Source organism: Talpa occidentalis, unplaced genomic scaffold, assembly GCF_014898055.3.
Source record: "Talpa occidentalis isolate TD23 unplaced genomic scaffold, MPIMG_talOcc4v2.1 talOcc4.17, whole genome shotgun sequence".
NCBI classification, from domain to species: domain Eukaryota; kingdom Metazoa; phylum Chordata; class Mammalia; order Eulipotyphla; family Talpidae; genus Talpa; species Talpa occidentalis.
Window position 1 is genome coordinate 14,648,447 of NW_023601754.1, and position 25,833 is coordinate 14,674,279.

Here is a 25,833-nt window from a genome sequence, read left to right on the forward strand (position 1 = left end):
GAAAGTTATCTCTGATAAATGTACATTTAAGAAGAATCCTAAATGAAGTGAGGGAAAATGCTTCTGATAGGGAGAGAGTAAGTGCCAAGGTCCTGAGGTAGAAGAACCTTGAAAGATTTAAGAAACAAATATTGGAAACAACTAGATCTAAAATGGAACAAGATGAAGAGATAGTAGAGGTAGTATAAAGAATGATATTATCAGAGGCAAGGTCAAAGACAGAAGTCACAGCATTGAACAGTTTGTTTATGTGATAAGTCCTATATACTTTGGTTGCATATTTTCTAATGACATCATTTTAAATATTTCTTATCTCTTGGTAATGTATAGCTCAAAGTATCAATCTACATACCACATCAGGCCATCCCTTGAGTTTCTGATAGGTAGTGTTTGTATTATTTGCTTCTAAATACCACTAATATTTTTATTTAGTTGAGCAATGCACTGTTTGAAGTGAATTATTAAAATTACAGAATTTCCAAATATATGTATGGTCTTGGGAGGGACTATTGATTTTATTGCACTGTGGACAGAGAATGTGACATATATATATTTATAAATATATTATATTGATTCTTTGCTATGTGTTGACAATAACTCTGTAGGCTGATATAGGATCCATTCTTGCAGAAGTTCAGTGTATGCTTATGGGAGTTTTCTGAGTATTTGAATGTAAGGAGCTATTCATATCACCTGTACTTTCACTGGTGTTTGTGCTTGATCTATGAGTACCCACAAGCAGGATGCTCCAGTCTGCTATGGTTTTGTATTTGTCCCTTTCTTCTGGTAATTCTGTCCATTTTTGCTTTGTATATATAATTTATTACCTTGCTATGTATGTACATTATAGTCAAGTTTCAGTACCTTCCCGCTTAGTTAGCTCTTTCTACTAGATTTATATAAATCGCAATAGTATATTTTGCTTAACAGTCTATTCTGCCTGACATCAATATGACCATTTCAACTTTGATAAATATATTTCCATTCTTCAACTCTCAACTTCTGTTATTATGAATTACAAATATTTCTTGTGAATAAAGCACAGTAGGTGATCTTCCTACTCTGAGAATCACTATCTTTTAATATGATTTAAGTCAATTTACATCTACTATGATATTTCATATATTTGGATTTAATTCTACCATCTTGATTCTGGGGTCAGTTTTTATGTTAATGATAGTTCATTGACAAACTGATCCTGATTTATATATGCAAATGTGGTACAAATTTGTGGCTTTGTTTTCTTTTGAGAGGCTTCCCCCTACCCCAAACCTCAAATGGAATCAAGGTTCCTGCTGTTTCTCTGCCCAGTGAGTACTTTATCTACCTTTCATTCATGGTGAGGTTTTATGATAGGGTCTTTTTTTTAAGATTTATTTATTTATGCACACAAGAACTGGAGTACAGGCCAGAGGTGTGGGAGTAAGAGGATTCACCAGAGACAGAGTGGGGAGCAGAACAGGCAGATCCACTGAAATGCACTGCTGAGGGGAGCAGCGGGTGAGCCAGGAGAGGTCTGCTGCATCACGTGGGTAGCTCCCTGGCCAGGGATCGAACTCATGCTGCAGAGGCTGCAGATGGTTTCATAGGTTGTGTCTTAACCCCCTGTGCCACCAGGGAAGCCCTTATGTGAGGGTCTTAATCCCCAGTTTCTGCTTGTTAGGGCCATAGGGTACCTGTGCTGTCTTTGTAGGGGCTGGAAACCCTAATCTGCTGTTTGGGTCAATGCTGCCAAGGAGACCAAACATAGGCTTACTCCCACAAATTGAGTTTTTGACATCCATCTTTCTTTTGAGCTTGGCTGTGTATTTCATTTGGTGAGCTAGTGGTCATATAGCAACTGGAACATCTACGGATTTGCCTTAATATGGCTTCATGTGTTTGACTGCTGGGGTTGCCCACAAAAAGGACCTCAGACAGGGGAACTTAAACAACTGTCATTTCTTTCCTCACAAACCTGGAGTCTAGAGGTCCAAGATCAAGGTATATGAAGCACAGGTTTCCTCTGAGGCCTGTCTCCTGGGCTTGCAGACATGGTCTTTCCCTACATTCCCTATGGACTTCCTGCTGCACAGGCTCCTCTTCTCACAAGCTGGATAGGGTCCAGCCTGATGACTTCATCTTAACTTAATTACCAATTTAAAGTCTCTTTCCACTCAAAGGGTCACATTTTGAAGTCCCTGGAGTTAGGAATTCAGTGCCCAATTTGGGGGAAGGGACAGAATTAACCCAAAATAGGCAGCCCTCCAATTTAGTCTACCAGGCTTCCAGAAGTGGAGGTTCTGACTGGTCTTTTATGTCTTTCTCTGAGCCTAGTTCAAGACCAACCTCCATTGTTAACTGTTTGAGTTCATCTTGGCCTACTATTCCCAGATGCAATTAAGTGCATCCTCATCCAAGGCACTTGGAATATTCTTTTCTTACTACACTTTATCTTAGCCAAAAGGCTGAGAAGCAATGAATATATTTTTCTTTTTGTGTATCAACCATTGGGTACATACATCCTGATAGAAAAATATGTGATCACACTGGTGGCGATGCAGCACCTGGCACAGAGGCACATATTTAAAATAAAGAAGTCAAATCACAGAATGCATGATCACAAAGCTGGGAAGTCACACTGTGTGAAGCTTCAAACCCAGGGGTCCTCACACCACAGCCACATTTTTACACCATGATTCACAGAAACTTCAGAATCAGAGAGATTTGGGTTGAATTTCAACTCTGCCTCTGGATAATGTGTGGGCCTCTGAGCACATGGCATGAAATAGGTCCTGTTTTCTCCTTTAGCAAATCCTGAAGACTGATATTTTGTCTATAGCACCCGGTGCTATGGACTGTGACCTCACAGGGTCCACAGTCTAGTGGAGGACCTGTATAGGGGTGGATATAAAGGTGACGATTTCATTGAGGTCAAATTATAAGCAGAAGAATGTGGCTCTCTGGAGTTTGCCAAACAGGACCTGCCATACAGTTGGAATGGCAGCAAGTCTTGCTTGAACACACAAGAAAGAGGAACTGCACGAACTACATGAGACGTGCAGCCATGAACACTGAGACAGGAAGAGCATGTCTAGAGGTCCCGTGGAGGCAGCGGCCAGAGTACCACCAAGAGACAATCATGTATACACAATCATCTGAACACAGAGGGTGACGAAGGTGGCGCTGGATGGGCTAGAGAGGCAGGCAGGGAGCAAATACATGATCTAAGGTTGTCAACCAAAAGGCTTTTTTTATTTATTAAGATTTATTTATGCATACAAGAACTGTGGTGTAGGCCAGAGGTGTAGTGGGTGAAAGGATTCACCAGAGACAGACTGGGGAGCAGAACATAAGGATCTACTGAAATACACTGCTGAGGGGAGCAGCGGGCGAGACAGGAGAGGTCAGTTGTGCAATGTGGGACAGCTCCTTGGCCAGGGATCGAACTCAGGATGTAGCAGTGATAATCCTGAGACTTATTAACCTCTAGGCACCAGGGAAGCCCAAGGCTTTTTCTTTTTTTTAACCAAACTTAACCCATCCATGGCCTGTTCACAGGAATGCCTTTCTCTTCAGACTGTAGTGAGGATTTTAAGAGGAAAAAAAAAAAAAAAAACCTATGCAGAACGTCTGGTTTGTGGTAGGTCCTCAACCTTCACATTTGCCCAAAGGTATTTAAAGGAATGTCTAGTCAACAGTCATATCCATTGGGGTTTTAGTCCCCCCTTTAAATTGTTTTCCACATAAAATGTAGGACTTTGGCATCTCACTATGCAGCACATCCTTTCAACCTTTCATTTGCATGAAAATTACTAGATCGAATAATGTTTTCTTGTGAAAAACCACAACTGTGAAGTCAAGTTAACCCGACAAAAGTGGCCAAACCAGAGGACTTGCCAAATGCCCTCACTACCAATTAGAAGCCATGGTGATTTGGGACAACATCTTTAAAAAAGTAAGAAGCCTTTTTTTTCCAGGAATATCACGAAAACTCTTCATTTGTAGAGTGAACACAGGGAAACTGCTTCACATTATCCTTCCCCAGCATTTGGTATGAGGGAGAGCCAAAAGCCCATGCAGGGAGGAAGTGCCATATTTCACTGTGCTCTGTGATCTTCTATGGGTCTCTCTCACTCTCTGAATTTTCTCAAACCTAATGTAGGGAATCCTTACTTCTCTTCTTTGCCAAACTAAGACTTTTCATGTTCACCACTGGAAAGAGATGTTTTGGCTAAGAAGGTTCGCTAGAATGTGCAATTCTGATTTTGTCACTAAGATTTACATTTGTATAGGATTTCTACTGTTAGAGCAATCACCCCAGTGGCCTTAGTTAGTGCTAGAGCAGGAGCTGTGGCATGCTTTAGCTAAATGTATTCAAAAGATTCTTCTCTTCATGCCCCATAACTAAATATAGTTAAGACTACATGATCACATCTAATGTTGCTAAATAATGTACCAACCCCAATAGAGAGCACCAAGAATGACCTACTCATGGTCACCTTGTGGGTCCCTGTATCTGAAGGCAGTTCTAAACTTTTCATCTTCCTAAACACTCAGCATTCTACAGATCGTAGATCTTATTCACACTAGCTAAAACACAGAGGCCAGCGGAGAGATACATGTTTCTTTGTAGTTCATCTAGAGCCCTCTCTTCCTTGTTTGACTAAAAAAAAAAATACATAGTAAGGGTATCCCTGGTGGCCTAGGGGTTATGTCTCAGCACTATCACCATGACAGCTTGAGTTCAATCAACTAGGGAGCTAGCCCACATGGCGCAGCAGACCTCTCCTGTCTTTCCTGCTGCTCCCCTCAGCAGTCCATTTCAGTAGATCTGCCTGTTCTGCTCCCCACTCTGTCTCTGGTGAATCCTCTCACCCTTACATCTCTGGCATGCACCCCAGTTCTTCTGTGTAAAAGTAAATAAAATCTTAAAAAAAAAATCATAGGAAACTCACCTCCTATTTCTCCATAGGTTGAGGCTGTGCTTTGAAGGGCCCCCATAGTCCACCATCTCTCAAAACAAAACTAGAAATGCAGGATTTGTGTATCCAACAGCACAGGGTCATTTCCTTACAAGAAATTAATTCACAAAAATCCAGCTTGTTTAAGACATGGAGAGAGGCTGCACCACAGAAGATGGCATTTACACATCAGCACCCTTGAATAAATGGATAAATCTTAAAAAAAAAAAAGTATTTTACCTTCATCATAACTGAGAACTTTTTTTGTGTCATTAAAAATATGCAGTATTGTTATGACAATGATAGCTAGTTAGGACACCTCCATTCCTAGAGAAAGGAGCATAGCATTCTGAACTGGATCCATAAGCTCCAAACTAGGAGATTGGTCTGTCATAAAATATCCTTCTCCTGTGTCACATTCTTTAAAATGCAGATGCTTTTTTAATCGATGTTGTTTCTGTACAATTATATCTACTGTATCTCAAAACTCTGTAATAATTTTTAAGCTGTTGTGTCTTCATGTTTTCTGCTAGCCTCCAAATGCCTACCTTCACTGAATTGATAAAAGCATAGCTATCAGACAAGGCACAGGGTGCTGTGACCCATCTCCTTTAAAAGGACTATAATCTCTGACAGGACTGACTATACCCTGAATTACTTTCACGCAACTATGAATTTGCACAGACTAACTACTCTCCCTTGAATTGCTTATAGTAAATGCTTTTCAATTTTGTGGCTTTCCAGCACCGGGGACTTGCTGTTCTATTTTGCAGAATTCTACTTGTCTTCCACTACAGATTTGGAAATGTCAGATTTGGATACATGTTTTCCCAGACTCCCTTTCAGCTAGGGCATGAACACATGACTCAGGCTCTGTCAATCAGAAGCATCCACAGTGGAGTTTAGAATTGGACCTGGGGTCCCAAGAAGTGGGACTGTGTGGCAGCAGAGAAGTTGCAGCAAGCTGGAGTTCCCAGGCACCTACCGGATTATAAGTGGAAATGAGCAGTGTTTGAGTTTTTCACAAGACGTGTTCTAAGGTGTTATTTTCATCTTTGTTCCTGGCAGTGCAAATCTGAGCCTGGGGTCTAGCCCTCCTAACAATACCCTTTTCATAAAACTCCTTTTCCGTTTAGATCAGCTAGATCCGTGCCAGAAACTTTCAGCTAGGAATTCTCACTATATTTTCCTTATATGGAGAACCAGCTCAAAGCTTCTACCCACCAGTGAATGAGTGAAAATATGAAGCCAGTCCCTAGCTACTATTTTGTTGACTAATTCCTGCAGATAAGCAGGAAAACGGATAATTTATGACAGACCAATCTCCTATTTTGGACCTTATGGATCCAGTTCAGAATGCTGTGCTCCTTTCTCTAAGAATGCAGGTGTCCTAACTAGGTATCATTGTCATAACAATACTGCATATTTGTAATGACACAAAAAAGTTCTTCTCAGTTATGATGAAGGTGACATACTTTTCTTTTTTTTTTTTTTAAAGATTTATCCATTTATTCAAGAACCGGGGTATGTGCCGGAGGGTGAGAGGATTCACCTGAGACAGAACAGGGAACAGAACAGGCAGACTGATGAAATACACTGCTGAGGGGAGCAGCAGGTGAGACAGGAAAGGTCTGCTGCACCATGTGGGACCCTCACCAGCCAGCCGGGATCAAACCCATGCTGCAGAGGCTGTGGACAACTTCACAGAGCGGCGCTCAACCACCTGTGCCAACCACGGAGGCCCAAAGGTGAAACACTTTTCAAAAAAAAAAATGCCTTCTACTTTTAAAAGATGGAAATCCTCAGTTAAAGAGAGACCTAGTTCTTTCTGGTGAATATTTTGGACCACAGGTTTCTGCACACTTTTACTACAAAAAAAAAAAAAAAATGACAATCCACATTTTTTGGAGCAGAAAGACATTCCCAAGTGAACCTGCATAATCCAGTCCTTCATTCCATCATGGGCTCAGAATCACATTTAATGGCAGAAACTGTCTACTGAAAGCTGAGGAAGAAGAACTTTCCTGAGTGGGAAAGAAGACCTTGTTACAATCCAAGGTTAATCCCCTGCCATCCCACCCTCTGGGCTTGATGCTAGAATATTGGTACTCTACGGGTGAACAACAGAGTCTTAAATTACAAATTTGTGGGTGCAGACAGAGCCTCCCAACCCTGCCTCTCAGTCTGAATAAAGTTTGTGCTGAGACATATGGAAAGCTCTGCAAAGTTGGTAATAGTCATCAAGAGAAATCTCAAAATAGTGACCTGCTTACCTGTGGATGCCTAAGAAGACTTTGCGATAACACTATTAGTGAGTTTCAGGCAGAATTTCTGTTAAACTACCAGATGAGAAATCCTAGGTAGAACACAGTGGGCTAGATTGCATTCAACCTGCCTGTCAATTTCAAACAATGGGTCACTGGGTCCTAATCATTGGTTTAGTGGGGAAGAGTTCACGATTGATTAGATATGTCTACCCTAGGATTGAATAGGCCTATGAATATGGGAAGTTACGTGGCAAAATTGAATTAAGATTAAAGGTTGCCAATTAGTTGACTTTAAGATAGGGAGATAATTTAAGATAGGGGATGTTCCAGGCCCAATATAACCACCAGGGTCATGAAGTGGGGAAGAAGGAGAGAGAATAAGGGAGATGGCAGTGTGAACAGGACTCTGCGGGGCACTGATGGCTTTGAAGACAGAGGAAACAGCCACAGTCAAGAAAGGCAGGCAGCCTCTTCAGGGACTGGAAAAGGCAAGAAAACAAGTTCTCCTAGCTTTTCCAGAAGCAACAGTCCTGCCAACACCTTGACTTTAACCCCAAAAGATACATTTTCGAATTCTCATCAAAATTCCAACCAATTACTTAAGCTATTTCTAGCCTATCTTATTATCAAGCTGACAACATTCAGAACCACTAAAGAGACACACAAAACAAAACCTCATCTTCAAAGAACGTAGGTCTCCACCCTAACTGCATGTGAGAATCACCTGGTGAGCTTTTAAAGACACAGATGCCTAGGCTCTCTTGCGGACCAACTGAATCAGCCTTTCTGGGAGGCAGTCTCAAGCACAGGTCTTATTAAAAACTCCTCAGGTAACTCTAGGGCATGACAAGGGTTGAGAACACCCATTCCCAAACCACAGAAGAATCCCTTAAGGGAGAGGAGAGAGGGCCTGGGTCGGCTGAGACCAGAGTCCAGTACCCTTGTTCCTCTTTCCTGCACTTGTCTCCATCAGACCCATAACATGACTGCCAGCACCTTCTCGATACATGGCTTTTCCTATTTTGTTTAAGTTGCAGAAAGCTCTTAACAAAATAAAACAGACTCAAAAGTACCATAGGCAAAAAAATAAAAATGAAAAATAGGGTCTGGGGAGGCTAGAACTCTTGTGATTCCCGTTTTCCACATTCCCTGGGAAGCTAATGTTCCAGATTAGGAATTATTATCTACCCAGTTAACCCCAGAACAGAGCTGGATTTGTACAGTCATCTAGTGGAATATGTCCCAAGAAGTTTGCCACAGGCCACTCATCATGGCATTGATAGATGTCATCTGAAATAATAATAGAAAGTTCCATGATTTAACATCTAAGAAAAACACCACCCATATCCGTCTGCTCTTGGATATTAAAGACTTTCAGATGCTCTGCAGCTGAAAAAAAAAATTGCCTAACCTAATACTTCCTATTGACTAAGGAAGTGTTTTTGTAAAGGACATCTGCCAGCCAGAGGGCTCAGTTTGGAAATTCCAGTTCCTTCCTGTGAAAGATGAGCAAATGGGAGATCAGGAGATGAGAGCACTGTCCCAAGGGCATGAAGCACAGTTGGCCAATCCCTCCCTGTCTCTCCTTGACCCAGCCGGGGTCTCTTCACCTAGGCTACTTTCTGCATGGTGACAGTCTCATCCGCAGGGAGCACAGATTTGCCATCACTGGCTAGGAACTTGCTCTAGTCCCACAGATGCTTGCTTGGGTGCACCTCTGGGCACAGCTCTGGGCACAGAGGAATGATATTTGGTGCACAAATTCTCCAGTTTCCCAACCTACAGCCTGTGCTGCTTGCCACAATGATTCTCAGAGGGTCTCAAGCAGGAGTGTGTCCTAGAAAATTTCCCACTTCAAACAACTGCTCATGAGTGCTCCTTTCGGTAGCTTCTCTCCCTTCCCTGCCCTAATCCTCCTTCCTCATGTGTGCTTCCTCAGATCAACTTCCTGAAGAATGCTTTTCTCTAGGCTTGCTTTGGGGGAACACAACCCAAAGTTTCATAAAGCGAGGGATAAACAATGACTTAGATTTTAAGTCTAGTTCAGACGTGAAATAAATGATCTTTTCAAGACTTAAATTTTTCAGAGTAGTTTTAGTTTCACAGCAAAATGAGGGGAAGGAATAGAGATTTCCCATATACTCCCCACACTCCCCACCCCATAGCCTCCCCCATAATCAATATCTCTCACCAAAACACTTTCATTTGTTAGAATCAATGACCTTCATCGACACAGCCTAGTCATCCGAAGTCCATAGTTTATGTTATGGTTCACTTGTGGTGTGATATATCCCATGGGTTTGGACAAATGTATAACGACATGTATCTGTCATCTTCATGGCCTTAAAAACCCTCTGTGCTAATGATTTTTATAAATGAAAATTTTTCATTTTATTAATTTCATAAGTGAAATCAGATTCAAGAGAAATACAAATTTTAAGCAGACAGAGACATTTCCTCCTGAGACAAGCAGCTAAATTCTACTGTCAAAATCAAGAGTTCAAGCTTTTTCTTCCTTCTGTCACTAAAAATTTTTTTGAGAAACAAGGTCATGTTAGAGATAAAACATTTTGCCTTATCTCCAGAAAGTAAGCAGGACTTCTCCACTATGTGCCCTCTGGTGAAAGGTTACAGGCAAATAATAAGTCATGTTGCTAGAATGTTCTCTGAGAGCTAAGAAGGAAATAGAAATGCTTAAGAAAGTTGAACTTGGGAATTTCTGAACAGGCAGCATGTCTGAGGCGGCTCCAGACTGCCAATTTATTTTCAAAACAGTGGATAAATTTGCTCAAGAAATTAGCTGTCGATAGCAGGGTATGAAAATCTAGCCAGAGTTCTAAATTTGGCTAAGGATTTCAAACTATTTTCCAGATATTTGGGGTTTAGAAAAAACCAACACATTTTTCTCAGCAACTTCTTTTCCCCCTTAATTTCCAACCTAAAAACTATAAGGGAATTTCAGCATGTCTTTTCTTAAATATGAGTTGATATCAAGCAGGCAGATGGGCATTTTCAGATTATTCTTTTAGGCGAAGGATTTTCAAAACACCGTACTTGATTTTGATAGAGGCAATTTCCCACAGATTTGAATTTCACATACTTCTATAGAGTAAGGAAGGACATTAGAGCTTGAAATCTCTTGGAAGAAGCTTCCATTTTCACAGACAGCCAGAGTTGACTGGAGTTCCGGGCATTATGGTCTCAAAGAGCTAGAAGGGAAAGAAATACCTATTGAGGTAGAAAACATCAACCCTTTGCTTTTGCCTCGGAGAAGAATGATGACGTCTGAAGCCAGTGGGACAGCAGTCAGAACATTACAATCAGATGAGTCAGCTGTTAGAATCCATCTGCTTGGTTCTGAGTATTTTAAGAACTGGCTGGATCCAGGGCTGCATTCTTCAAAACCAATGACATCTGACTGTTCTTCATCACAAGTCATGGTTGCCTAGAAATCCACCCCAGAAGTTGAGTGCTCATGGCCCATGAGGGTGTGATCTGTCACTCCTTCCTAATCACCTTCTTGACGCTTAGCACTGGTCAGGCCCATTGCCAAAAGCTTCCCACTGTCCTGCGGTCTGACCTCAAGCCTGGCCAAATGGCCAGACAATTGGACTCTCTCTGCTCAGCTCTGAAACCAGATCTTGTCTGAAGGGTAGAAAGCCTGTCTGAAGATCTCCATCTTCCTTGAACTCATGCTGTGGAGTTTCTGCTAATGGAAGACAGAAGCCCTTCTTGACATACCGGCCTCTGCCACCTCCAGCTAAGCACCCTCTCCATAAACATCATCCCTACTTCATACCATGTTCATAACGCTTCAATTTTTGTAAAGCACCCTCTCGGGATTACATAGGACATTACCAACAATACTTTAAGAGGGTGATGGAAAAGGTCCCTTTTGACCAAAACTACTCCCTCACAAGACTGTAGAATCCAAAAATCCACGATTGGATTAATATACTGAGAGCAACTGTCAGGAAGTTGGGGGACATGTGAAGTCATTTTCCACCATAGGAGTTCCGGCTTAAGTGAACTTACCAAATCTGCTCTGTCCACCAGTTAGGCTGACTGAAAAGTAATCTTAGATGCAAAATATTTGTTTCTGATGAGGAAAAAAGCCAGATGACAAAGGGTTGAGCAATTGAAATGTTGTTCCTTAGTTACAGGGGTAACAGACATGGGGGCAGTGGAATCCTACTGTGTTACAGTCAAACACAGGCAAAACCAATCCACATGGTTAGAAGTTGGGAGAAAAATTAAGTAGGTGAAAAATTGAGTAAGGGAGCTTCTGGAAAGTCTTATCACACTCAGTTTCTTGACCACTGTGATCCTGGTTACATGGGTATATTTCATTTTTGAAAATTCCTTGAGTGGTACATGTGACTTGTATGCTTTTATATTTACATTTTATTTTAGTAAAACATTCAAAGACAGAAGGGGTCATACCTTGAACTCCAGTGAGCCATAGCTCTATGTCATATTTAGTCCAGATAAGCTGGACACTACCTCTTCCCCAAATGAGAATTTTTTGCTCCCCCATTTTTACTCAGGCCTTCTCCCCAATTTCAAATCATACCCCACTTCTGCTGATATAAATCCCTTTTTGCATTGTTTGACACCCAGTTCAACAGCCACACTACCAAGGAACGTTCTCCACTTCTGCAGCCAGAATGGAATCCTTGCTTCCCCTGTCACCCTCCGATCTCAAGAAAAGCATTAATAGCATTTCCCTGATCATGCTGAGGTCCTCAGAACCTAGAGAGTATGGTACTTATCAAAGAACAGGTCATCAATAAAGGATTTCTGGTGTTATGATAATGGCCACATCTTAACCTCATAATGTAGTGATTTATGTTTGCCTTACTTCCTGTCTTCAGTTTTGAGAGAAATACATCTACCCCTCTTTGTATTAGCCACAGCACCCAGCCCATTACCATGCATCCAGCAGGTGCTCACTCTGGGAATGTTTTTGAATGACCTGTGTCTTTTATAAAAATAACTTGCAATGAAATAGACCCCTTGGATTAAGCACCACAGTGTGAAGCAATCCACAGCCTCTGCAGCACAAGTTCAATCCCCAGCCAGGGAGAAACACACATGGTGCAGCAGATCTCTCCTGTCTCGCCCACTGCTCCCCTCAGCAGTGTATTTCAGTCAGTCTGCCTGTTCTGTTCCCCATTCTGTCTCTGGTGGATCCTCTCACCCCCCACATCTCTGGCCTGTACCCCAGCTCTTGTATGCATAAATAAATAAATCTTTAAAAAAGAAGAAAAAAGAAAGAAATAGAACCCTTGAAGAGCTAGGAACTTCTGCCTCATACCTTTATAGAGGAAAATAAAGAAACCTTCAATAGGAGGAACACAGCCCTCTCCCTCAATGGCTGGTATTTTATTGGTTTTCTACTAGACTGAAAACCCCTTGTGGGGTCCAAGGATCTGCAGAAATAAAAAGGTGAATTTTACAGTAAGAAAACTGAAGGCAACTGGGATGCTTAGATCACACAGATGAAGAACTCAGCCCAGTTCCAATTGCTTGGATCAACCCTGGCCCATGTTTCCACATGCTCGGAATAGGGCCCCAACAGTCAAATCAATGGAGACTGGCTATGAAAACGCACACAAGTGAACCTTCAAGGCATCTTCAGCCTTGTCTCCCAGGAAAAGCAATAGCGTCTCTGAACAGCCCACTGTGTGTCCTCAATCTGTAGTTTGGCCTCCTCCCTTTTCCTTCCTTTCCCTCAATACCCACACGCTGTCTGAGACAAATTCACTGTGAAATGATTTTCTAAAAAGTCATTAGGGCAAAATGAGCGTCGCTGGAGTGCTAAGATTCCTGAATTAATAACATTGCTGCCATCCGTGATTTTAACTTTCTCCTTTCTGTTGGCAGAAGCCAAAACATTAGGAGATATTTTCCAGCATTACAGTCAAAGTGTGCATTTTTAGATTTGTGGGCAGGCTGAGTGATCTCCAGCCAGAGTCTCAACCCTCAGTCCCACATTCCAATGTCATTCTCTTACCACAGCATCATTTCTGGCCTCCCCCAAGTCATCGCTTTGGAGAAAATGAAGCATTTTCAGAATTTAATTTAAGAACAACCCAGGCAACCTCAGGCCAACCATCAAGGCAGTTGGTGAAGTGAGCAGAGGAAGAGCTGATATTGGCAACATGACTGTGGTCAACACCTCAATGAGACCTTTGATATCTGCCTCAAGAACTTCATCAAGAGTTGGAGTTTATAGGTCCAGGCAACCTAAAACTGTCTATATCTTTTCCTGCCTTTATTACAACAATACACAGCATTCCAATTAAAAGATGGCTGCCAGGACTAAGGTGCTTAACATTTAGGTATCAACTCAAGTTTCATTTCTCACAGAAGTCTGGCCCAAGGCTAGTTCAGGTTAGCATTCTTCCTTCAAAGCAATTATAATTTACTAATTACTTGTGTAATCATAGGATTTCTGTGCCTTCACAGAAATCTATGTTTCAGGGCCTCCCTGGTGGCACAAGGGGTTAAAATGCAACCTATGAAGCTGTCTGCAGCCACTGCAGCACGAGTTCAATACCCAGCCAGGGAGCTACCCACATGGTGCAGCAGACCTCTCCTGACTACCCACTACTCTCCTCAGCAGTGTATTTCAGTCAATCTGCCTCTTCTGTTTCCCACTCTGTCTCTGGTGAATCCTAGCACCCCTCACACCTCTGGCCTGTACCCCAGTTCCTGTATACATAAATAAATAAATCTTTTTTTAAGAAAATGTAATCTATGTTCCATGAAGGCAAGGATAGAATCTGTCTTGTTCATGGCTGGGTCTCAGTATCACAGACTTAGTAGAGAGCGCTTGAGAAATACTTGTCATTATAGTTCACATGAGCTGGTTGGTTACACAGATTGCTAGAAACTTCACAATCCAGTAACCTCACCACAGTTGGAAGCCAGGAAAGAGAGAAAAGTGTTTTCCATGAAGACATACAGATGATGAATCCATGATCAAATTTTCATTCCTTTCTCTTTCTCCCAGACGCCAGGTCTTCACATGATCTCCTGTTTCTAATATATGGCACCACCCTCCTCCAAGTCAACCAGTTTCCAACCCTAGCATTGCTGACTCTGTCCTCTGCATCAATTCCCCTGCTTCCAAGGAATTGATTCTACACTAAAACCTTCTTTAAGCTGCCATCTCTCTCCTTTCCCTCATGATAGCCCCCCTCGCCACTAGCAGGGATTTTGTGTCCACACGTCAACACATCTAACTGGCCTCACACCTTCACTTCTTCTTAAACCAAGTCTCTTCATTCAGAGTTAGTAGATGATTTGTGGTACTTTCAGATCACTGTTGACCTGAGACAGTACTAAGGAATCCCTCCTACACTGGGAATTAAGTTAAAGCCCTACCTTGAAATATTCCCTGGTCCCCAGCTCTCCAGCTTGCTTCCCACTTGATGCTTCCATGTTCCGTTGAAACTCTGCAAGAAGCCTTTTCCAAATCCACGGCCACCTGAAAATGCAACCAAATGCCCCCACCACATTTCTGGGAGATTCAGTACATGTTTCAGTTTATAAATTAGAAAGCATCTGCTAAATTGTTCCTGTGAGTCTGGGAAGATCTTGCAGCCATAATCTAGATCACATTGGTCTTTGTTTACCCCAAAATATCTAGCGCTATGTCTGGCACACAGCAGCTTTTCAAAGCCATTTCTTAAATTTATTTAAATGTGTTCTTTCATCATTCTTTTGAGCTTGCAATCTGTTTACCAACCTAGGGAGAGTGACCTGAGGCATCAGCTTTAACATTGCTGCACCTTAGTTTCCTCATCAGATCTATGCCATGGTCCCAGTAAGACAATGAGTTCTTAGCCAAGTGTCTGGCACAGAGTCTATGTTCAATAAATGCTGACCTCATAATTATTATTATCGTTACCACTATTGTCTCCCAAGGCAGTCTGTTCCATTGTTGGACAGCTATGATTACTAAAACATTCTTCCTAATTCTGAGTTAAAATACACCTTCTTATAGCCCCTGTTCACCCATCACAGTTGTTTCTTGGTTTGGTTGTTTTTCTTTTCCTTTTTTTTTTTTTGCCCCTGGGCAATAAAAATCAAGGGCCTCCAAAACAGGCTCAGATATACTTTTAAAAACCTGATTCACAGCTCCACTCTGAAATGAAGAAAGAAAAACTAGGGTCAATTGGGGAGAGAGAGCTGGACTTCATTAATTCCACAGGGTTTCTGAAAAGGGCTAAGGTTCTGTAAATGAGTGTTCGTTTTCTACCTTAGGAGTTTCGCTCTGGGAGTCCAATATTCTGCTTAAATTTCACTTATTTCCTTTAGCTGGAGGATTTGGGTAAGCAAGGAAAAGTCTGCAAAATGACTTCACCATTGGCAGTCATTTGGCTTTGGCCAAAATGACTTGCAATTACTCTAAGAGTGTCAGAAGTTTCCAAATTAGCTTAGGCCCTGTCTGGTGCTGACTAGGCTCCATGGGGTGGGTCATGTCCATTATTTGAATCTAGAGCAAGATGGATGCAGCTGCCCTGAAGAAACTTGGCCCCGCTGTCGTCATTTTCCCCACTACCTGATTCAATGCTTGCTGGTAACAAGGACACTTAAAGATGTCTCATTTCTTCAGGTTCCCAGACCCTCTCCAGCTATCCTCTTCTACCTCTGGGTTAATTCTTTTTGTAAGTGGCCTTCTGCTGAGTGAAGAGTCTTTACTTTGAGAGACCAGTCTTCTCACTTTTCTCAACGAGCTCTGAAGCTGTTCTGTTGGGCTGTATGGATGCACAAACCAAGGTGTCAGGAGGTGTCCGTGTCCTCACACAAGGGTATCAGGGCCAAAGACACTGCAAGCTTATTTGCAGACTTCTAAAGCCCATTCCAGAAATGTCAAGAAGGGTCCCCAGAGTTTGCAAAGGTTTGTTCTTTTTTTTTTTTAATAATAAATTTTATTTTTATATTCCCCCATACAATTGCAAATGCCCCATTCTGACCCCAATCCTTCCCCTCCTGCCCCCCACCCCCCAAAAAGTGTCTCTGGTTCATAGTTTTTTGTTGATTTTGATTTTCACTTTCTTATATTCATTTTCCTGGTCCCTTATTTAAGTTTTCTAGATTCCTGCTATGAGTGAGACAATCCGGTATTTTTCTTTTTCTTTTTGGCTTATTTCGCTGAGCATGATCCCTTCCAGCGCCATCCATGTTGCTGCAAATTGCATGTGTTTATCTTTTTTGAATGCTGAGTAATATTCCATGGTATATATGTACCACATCTTCTTGATCCAGTCATCTGTTTTTGGGCATTTGGGTTGTTTCCAAAGCTTAGCTATTGTAAACAGTGCTGCTATAAACATAGGGGTGCAGGTGTTCTTTGGAATTGATGTTTCTGTGTCCTTTGGGTAAATACCTAGGAGTGGAATTGCTGGATCATATGGAAGCTCTATGTTTAGTAGGTCCAGAAATCTCCACAAAGCTCTCCATAGTGGTTGGACCAGTTAGCACTCCCACCAACAGTGCAGAAGAGTTCCTTTTTCTCCACACCCTCGCCAACATTTGTTGTTGCTAGTTTTTTTAATATGTGCCATTCTCACTGGTGTGAGATGGTATCTCATGGTAGTTTTGATTTGCATTTCCCTGATTACAAGTGATGTTGAACATTTTTTCATATGTCTGTTGGCCATTTGCATTTCCTCTTCAGAGAAGTTTCTTTTTAGCTCTTCTGCCCATTTTTTGACTGGATTATTTTCTTTGTTGTTGCTGAGTCTCATCAGCTCTTTGCAGATTTTTGTGATCAGTCCTTTATCATTAGTGTTGGGTGCAAAAATGTTCTCCCAGTTGGTGGGGTTTCTCTTTGTTTTTGTTATTGTCTCTTTTGCTATGCAGAAGCTCTTTAATTTGATGTAGTCCCAGCTGTTTATCTTTGCCTTCACTATCACTGCTTTGGGTGATGTGTCTGTAAAGATGTCTTTGATGTGCAAATCCTGTAGTGTTTCGCCTATATTTCCTTCTATGTATTTTATGGTTTCAGGTCTTATGTCTAGTTCTTTAATCCATTTTGAGTTGATTTTTGTGTATGGTGTGAGGTAGTGGTCAAGCTTCATTCTTTTGCATGTAGCGACCCAGTTTTCCCAGCACCATTTATTGAACAAACTTTCTTTGCTCCAATGCATAGTCTTTGCTCCTTTGTCAAAGATTAGTTGACCATAAATCAGTGGGTTTATTTCTGGATTTTCTATTCGATTCCATTGGTCTGTATGTCTGTTCTTGTTCCAATACCATGCAGTTTTGATGATTATGGCTTTGTAGTTAGTTTGAAGTCTGGGAGTGTGATGCCTCCATTTCCTTCTTTTTTTTTCAGTAGAGCTTTGGCTATTCAGGGTTTTTGGTGATTCCATATGAATTTCATCAATAATTGTTCTATTTCTTTGAAGAATGCCATTGAGATTTTGATTGGAATAGCATTGAATCTGTATATTGCTTTTGGTAGGATGGCCATTTTAATAATGTTTATTCTTCCAATCCATGAGCAGGGGATGTCTTTCCATTTCTTTGTGTCTTCTTCTATTTCTTTTAACAGTGTTTTATAGTTTTCTTTGTATAGGTCCTTTACCTCTTTTGTTAGATTTATTCCCAAATATTTGATTTTTTTTGTTTCGATAATAAAAGGGATTTTTTTTTTATTTCTTCTTCTTCAGATTTGTTGTTTGTGTATAGGAAGGCTACTGACTTTTGCGTGGTGATTTTGTATCCTGCCACTTTACTGAATTGATTGATGAGTTGAATTAGTTTTTCTGTGGAGATTTTGGGGTTCTCTATGTATATTATCATATCATCTGCAAATGTAAAGGTTTGTTCTTAATGACTAACTTCAGAACAATCCACACATATCTTTAATTCAGGGATCTAAGGGGAAAAGGATGGTGCAGTATGTTTACAAAATCCATTGCTTTTCTACTCCATCCCACAATGTGACAGCAGTGACGATCCCTGCATGGTCCACTTGCACGGATAGTTCTTAGGAACCCTACAACACCTCCCCCCCCCATATCTTCCAATGGATGTATCTTCTGGGCTTACCCCCTGCCTGTGCTATTTCAGGACACTCCCTATGTCAGTTTCTTATCTTTCATCATGAAGCCAATTATCTATTAAATCTCAGTTCCTAGAGGTGAGAGTTGGTAGGTGATTCATAGTATTATCCACAAGGTTATCTGCCACAGGGCACTGCACAGGGTAGGTGCTCAGTGAAATGGATCCACAAGGCAGAAATCCAATCCCAATAGTGTTGGATCACTTTAATTAACCACATGTATTAAGAAATAACAGTCATTTGAGAAAGAAGGGGAGGGATGTTGGCTGCAGGCACACCAAAGGTAGAGTGTCCACTCACCACCACTAGCTGACTCCCTCATAAACACATACTCGGCCCAATCTGGACCTTGTTAAAAGTTGCATACCTTGTCCTCAAGCAGTGCAAGCAAGATAGCAACGGCCATGCAATGTAATTTCAGGGTTATGTGATGCAAATTCAAACCCGATAGTGTAATCATTATTCAGAAGGCACGAGCAATAATACCCACTGTCCACCCACACGCATCTCTCTTGCTATGTTCTGCCCAAGTCACTCTATGTTCTTCAAAGACACCCCGCTCTTTCCCATCTTGAACTGGGTACTTCCCTCCGCCTTTTTTGCTCTTCCCTATTCATAAGAATAGATGCATCTTTGCTTTAAGAATCATCTCTCCTTAAGTCTCAGTTTAAACATTCAGTCTATAGAAGGGGAGGGAGGTTCAATATCTGTATTTTTATTTTTTATATTTTTAAAGATTTATTTGTTTGTTCGTTTATTTATTTATTTATTTATTTATACAAGCAATGGGTACAGTCAGAAGCGTGGGAGGGTGAGAGAATTCACCAGAGCCAGAGTGGGGAGCAGAGCAGTCAGAAGGACCAAAGTACACTGCTGAGGGGAGCAATGGGCGGCAGGAGAGGTCTGTGGCTATGTGGGACCCTCCTCCGGTGGCCGGGGAGCAGCCAGGGATCGAACACACGCTGCAGAGGCTGCGGGCAGCTTCGCAACCCAGCGCTCAACCACTGTGCCACTGGGGAGGCCCATCTGTATTTTTAAATTAAGGTAACCTCTTCTCCCATTTCCTTCCATATTTATTTCCTTCAAAGACAGACAAAGAACAAGCAAAAAAAGCAATGAAGAGAAGAATTATAGATTGTGGTACATGCTAGGAAGGAAATAAATAAAGACTAAAGCTTAGAAAAGAGGTGGAAGAGGTTACTTTAATTTAAAAATACAGCTGAACAGGTCAAGAATTGTGTCCATCCATCTTGTTCACCACTCCTGACACATAGAAGCGGCTCAATAAATAATTGTTGAATGATGAATAAAATAATCGGCCACTATAGAATCACAAAGAAAGGGAAGGGAGTCACACAACCAAATACATCAAATCTTTTGTTCGTATACAAAGTTACAGTGAGGAAATAATGATTTTTTTTCCACTTTTGTAACTACAGGATTTCAACACTAGCCCATGACTGAAATTATTTTGCTGCTTAAGCAAATAGGTTGCCCCCTCCTTATTATTACGAGTCTATGATTTAGAATAATACTTATTCGATCAGTTCTCAATAATAAATCTCATTTCCCCCAATGGAACTCGCATTCTAGAGACCAGAAGTTGGCATCCGCAACAGGCATCAACAAAGAAAAGACAATTTGAAGACGCAGATGTGGCTATTTTAGAAGAAAAAAGTCTACATTCTGTTTTAACTTTGCAAGTCTCAAAGAATTCTTTCATGACAATACAGTGAGAACTACTTCGTGAAAATAAATAGCCACAGAGGAATATGGATTTAATTGCTTAAAATGCTGCATTAGCTAAAATAAAACAGCTGTGATCACATTCTGGGGAAAAAACCATTGTTCAACAAAGGGTTCTATTAAAGACCACTCCAGTGATGAGTCTGGCTTTCTAAAATCAAGCATGCCATTTCCTGGACCACCCATTGTCCTTAGGGCAACAGCAATTCCAATTTGGAGGGCATCTGGGCTAGAGTAGTGCTATCTGTGCCATAGGGCACAGGGGGAATGATAGTTTTTTCTCTTTTCCCCAAATACACAGCTCGAGTTACTCAAAATTACTCAGCAAAACAAATTCCTTTCATAGTTCTGTAATCCCAAGACAGAGGAAAGGTGCTGGGCTGGCACTTGGACTTACAGAGCTCCAATTCATGAAAAGATGAAACAAGAGGCAGATTCTGTTCAAGTTCTTCCTGGGGAATCTTTGTAAAAAGACTTTGTCCCTGAGAAAAATGAGTCTCCAAGGTGTTAGTTTTGGGAATTGCTCAGGGACAGCAACCACCTTGAGATCATAATAAAGCCATAGAGTCCTTCAGGGAAGATTCACATCAATGGTTGAACACATTTGAAACCTGGTCTCTGGAATTTCTGCAAACACACTGAAATTATCCATGGATCATCACTTCAGCACTCTATTCTAAAAGGTGGTAGCAGAGCTTGAGATGGAGAAAGCCAAGAATTCAAAAGCTTTTCCTGCCAACCACCATTATGGATCTATTTCAATTAACTGTCACACACCAGGCTCAGCCTTACTGCTAGACTTTGAATCATGCAAGTCAATTATCCAAATAAGTGGATAAGTAGAAGGAAAATCGGTTCAGGGAAGGGAGCAGAAAGGTCATAGAGCAGAAACTCACATTTCTAAATTTCTAATACTCTGTCCAGTCCGACATTCCAACATTCTGTTCCATTGACCAACTAAGCCAGTGGTGTCAAAGGTAAGTGTAGACAAAAGTCAACTTGGGAAGGTCACCTTAAAATGTAGATTTTGACATCTCCTTGGCTTCATATTCAAAAGGATTCTGTAATTTTCTATTAAATACTGAGGCGGTTCTCCAGTTATGGTCACTAAGACACAATTTCAATGGCTTCTGATCCTGCTTCTCTGCATCTAGGAAATCTCAAAATTTCTGAATCCAAACTCTATACTCTTTCCTCTTCTATCTGGAAGTGGCACATACATCTTTTGTCTGATCATGAGGCCCAGATGTGCTGCTATTCCCTTCTCATCTACACCACTTCCAAGGAGAACTTCCAGGAAGAGATGTGGTGAGAGGTTTCTGATACTGATTAGCTTTACTCCCATCTGCAAAATCCCTTCTTTTGCAATGTAACAAAACTGTGTGATGGGGAGGGGGTTAGAAATCTTTCATATGGTAAGTGTTTCCACCTTTTCTGCTGTCCTTCAAGATCTTCCTTCTCAGGTTGTCCCCCAATAATTATATTTCTAACCCCCACCAAAGAGCCCTCCCCTTTTGAATTTCTATTTCACCTCGTTTAACCATTTACTGTGAACTGTGGAGTGCAGTAGAGACAATGTCCCCCCACCCACACCATGCCTTCTCTTATTTCATGTTTCTTGTTATTTCTTGTTCCTTTTTTCATGTTTCTGCTACCTGACTGCTAGTTCTTTGAGAACAAGAACATGCTCTAACTGCCTCCTCACCCCACATAAATTAAAACAAACCACAGGCATAGAGTAGTTCAATAGTACATGTTGCTTTTGCCTCTCCAGAAACTAATGTCTCCCCCACTTATCCATTTTTTCCTGGCAATAGCATATCAGTTTCTCTCTAGAGAGCTACCATTTTCCAGTCTATGTCCATACATTAGAGATGGGGCTAACTCCCCCTCTAATCTCAGTATGGACACATACTAGGTCAGGCCAATCAAGTGCCTATTTCCCTGGCTACAAGGATTGGTTTGTGAATGGCAAGTGAGATTTAGTCCTAGAATTGTTGCAACTATAGCCAAGGCAAGAGTAGTCTTTCTCTATAGGCTGCTAGGGCTAGTGAGTGTTACGAACTACCTGTCACCATGAAGGGATGAGAGACTCAAGAGTGAAACAACACAGATGCAAACAGGGCTGAGAGATACAAAGTTAGGGACTGAATCCTAGATTCAGCCAGATCGAAGCTACACCTCCCTCCCTTATCTGTCATTACACAGCATATGGTCAACAATATTATACAGCATTTGAGCCAATTTGAATTATGCTACTCTTGTTTCAACCCAAAGAGTCCATATTTATTTAATGGTTAATAAATATCAATTGGTTGATACCATTTTAAGACACCAGGAATGTTAAAAAGTCTACAAAATAACTTTTTGCAGACTCTGTCTTTGGGAAAGAAAAGTGACATGGGCAAACAACTATGACTTCTGAAAACAGACAACTGAATCTGGATCACAGCTCGGCCACTTTCAGATTGTGTGACTTGGGCAAGTCACTTAGGAATCATTAAGCACAAGACCACAGTTAAAACTGCAGGTTGTCTAAATGCCCAACAACAGATGTCTGGATCAAGAAGTTACAGTATATATACAGAATGGAATACTATTAAGCAATCAAAAAAGATAAACTTATGCCATTCACAGCAACAGGGATGGAGCTGGAAGGCATTATGCTGAGTGAAATAAGCCAGAAGGAAAAATATCAGATGGCTTCACTCATAGGAGGAATACACGGAAACCATACAAGGGATCAGAAAAAAAAAAAAAAAAGACAAAACTAGCAGGCAAACTATAAATTGGAGACATTCATCCAGGAGGGAGAGAGAAAGGGATCAAAATGGGAGGGAAGAGCACAAGAGTCTGTGGTGGTGGTTCACGGGTGGTGGTTCACGGGTGGTTCACTTGGTGGTGGGGATTTTATGGGGACAACACCTGAGATGAAAAACCAAACATGGTACAAAAATGAACAATGATGTAAAAATACATAAATAAATTTTTAAAATGCAGGCTGTGATTAGAATATCATTTGTATGTAGATGATTGAGTGAAGGGTGGAGAAACAGGGGCATGAAAGATTTATCAAATTCCCAAAAGACAGGATGAGGGTTTAGATGACGGCAGCATGGGGGAGAAAGAAGTGCAGAGCAGAGGCCAAACTGCAAGACTTGATGGCAGATTAAATGAACAAAATTGAGTTATCAAAATTCCTGGGAACTAGTTCAGTTACTTTAATTTTGGACATGAAAGAGAAATAGAGCCTGCTAGCCAGGTGGTGCTTTAAGATTCTATCACTAGCCTATTTGTGGAGTCACTTCTAGCAACACAGAAGGCTTTGGAAATAGACCTGTAGCTTCGCAAATTTAAACAGCCCAGGGAGATCTTTCTAGCAGGCCAGGCTTTCATCACTTTTGAGTCTGAGGCATCCCAACCATAGCATATTAGGTGGCTTAAGGTGGATACAAAATGACTTGTGTTCCATAGACACACATTCAATTACTCAGTCACATCAGCAGAGAGCTGGTCCTTTTCAGACTTCTTGATTATTTTGTCAAGGTGGCTCTAAAACATCTCTTTCTAACACTGTTTAATTCCCCTGTTGAACTGGGAACAGGTCTTTTGCTCAAAGCCTTCAGGAGGACTCGGTATCTTGCTAAAATTAGGAGCTGTGCTGTGTCTTTGTTCAGTTTATTTTTACACATGCTTTCTGTGGATTACTATGGAAGTTATTTTCCCCTTGTAATAGCTTTACGTTTCTTTTAAAGATACATGTATTTTATTTTTAACATTGACCCTGTTTAAAGCAAACTACAGAAGTGAGAATCAGCCACTGCAGCAATTGAAAATGGGGTGTCCCAAAGATGCCCTCTTGGGCCAAGTCTTCCTAAACATCACTCAGTGGTGTGACTTCTGGCACTTGGAAAAACATCTTCTTAGGAGGTATGACACTCAGGACATCATTCAAATTATGCTATGCAACTAAAAACCTCCAGCGAGGAAATGTGCCTGCCTTTGGGACAGGTACCTGAAGCGCCAGGCACACCTCTCCTGGCACCAGGATGAATTTCTCTGAATTTCCGCCCCTGTGCTGGGCTGAGAACAGTTCAGGGGGATGTGCCACATCTCTGAAGCCCCTGGGAGCCCAGTGCAGTCCCCTCAGTAATGGCTTATTCGAAACCATCCAGGCAGGAGTGGGGTTCACTCTTAGGAAAAACTGCTCTCTGCTGGCCGCGATGTCTGGAGACGCCTGAGCTGCCGCTCCCAGAGGCGCGTCGCTGAGCTGCACGATCCAAGGACACAGCAGCCCTTGCAGGGCGCACAGACACGCTTCTGTGGAACATTCATTCACACGCACCCCAGAACATCTCTGAGACACGCACCTCAAACCATCTGGCGGAGGGGTGTTTCATTGCGAGAGCCATCTTTTGTTTACTGAGGAATCAGCTTTCCAAGGGCTGGAGGGCGGGGTGGGGTGTGGGGTGGGGCGTGGGGTGGCGGGTGGGCAAAACCACATCTAGCTGGCCTGGAAAGCTGCAACGCTACTAAACGGCTCCCCCTAGCGGGCTTTCCACTGAGACATGGAAATCATGCTGCATTGGCAGCACAGACAGACAGACGGAAAAGCTGGAGCTTTTAAACTTCATAGTCCAAACGGCATTAAAAACAACAACGAAAAGTAAATGGCCATCCGTGGACATGCCCTGCCTTGTAATTATTTAAATTTCCAACTAAGAACACAATCTGGTATCACTCGAACCTCATAAATTCAGGATATTTTAACACCTGAAATTAGGGCAGGTAGAATTGCAGAGTTTTGTCTGCGACAAGCAAAGGCACTTTTGATACTTTTCCTCTAGTCATCTCACAGAGCTGTTAAAAGTGGGATTAGGGTCAAAATAAGGGGGGTGGGAATTGTATGGGGAATATAACCAAGATGAAAATGCATACATTGTGCAAAATTGAAAAACGATGTAAAAAATGTATAAAATACAAAGTAGGTAAATGCAAATAAATATAGTAAGCTGAAAGGAGCAAAGGCAATCAATATCCAAGGAGTGGTGTGTGCCGACTGGACATTCATATGCAAAAACAAAAAAACAAATGCAGATACTTTTGCTGTCACAGAAATTAATTCAAAATAGATGACAGAATTAAATATGCAACACAAAATTATAAAATTTCTGGATGTAACATAGAAGAAAATATCGCTGACTTTAAAAATGGCAATGGTTTTTTGGATATAACACCAAAGGCATGAATCATGCAAGAAATAATTGATAACCTGGACTTCATTAAAATTAAAAACTTTTGCGCTGAGAAAGACACTATCGAGAGAATGAGAACACAAGTCACAGACTGAAGTATTTGCAAAAGACATAGCTCATGAAGGATGTCTCCAAAACATGCAAAGAACGCTTACAACTCAACAACAAGACTGAGTGACCTGATTTTTTAAAATGGACAAAAGACATGAACAGATACTTTACGAAAGATGTACAGATGGCAAAGAGCTACAGGAAAGAATGTTGCATATAAAATGTCATTAAGGAACTGTAGATTAAATCAACTGCAATTAAATCAGATTAAATCAATTAAATACCACTACACACCTATTACAATGGCCCAAATCCAGGCAATGTCAGTACCAAATGCTGGCTAGAATATGGAAAAACAGGAGCTCTCATTCATTGCTAGTGGGAATACAAAATGGCACGGCTACTCTGGAAGACAGTTTGGCAGTTTCTTACAAAACATAGCTTACCCTTACCATGTGATCCAGCAATTACACTCCTTGGTATTCACT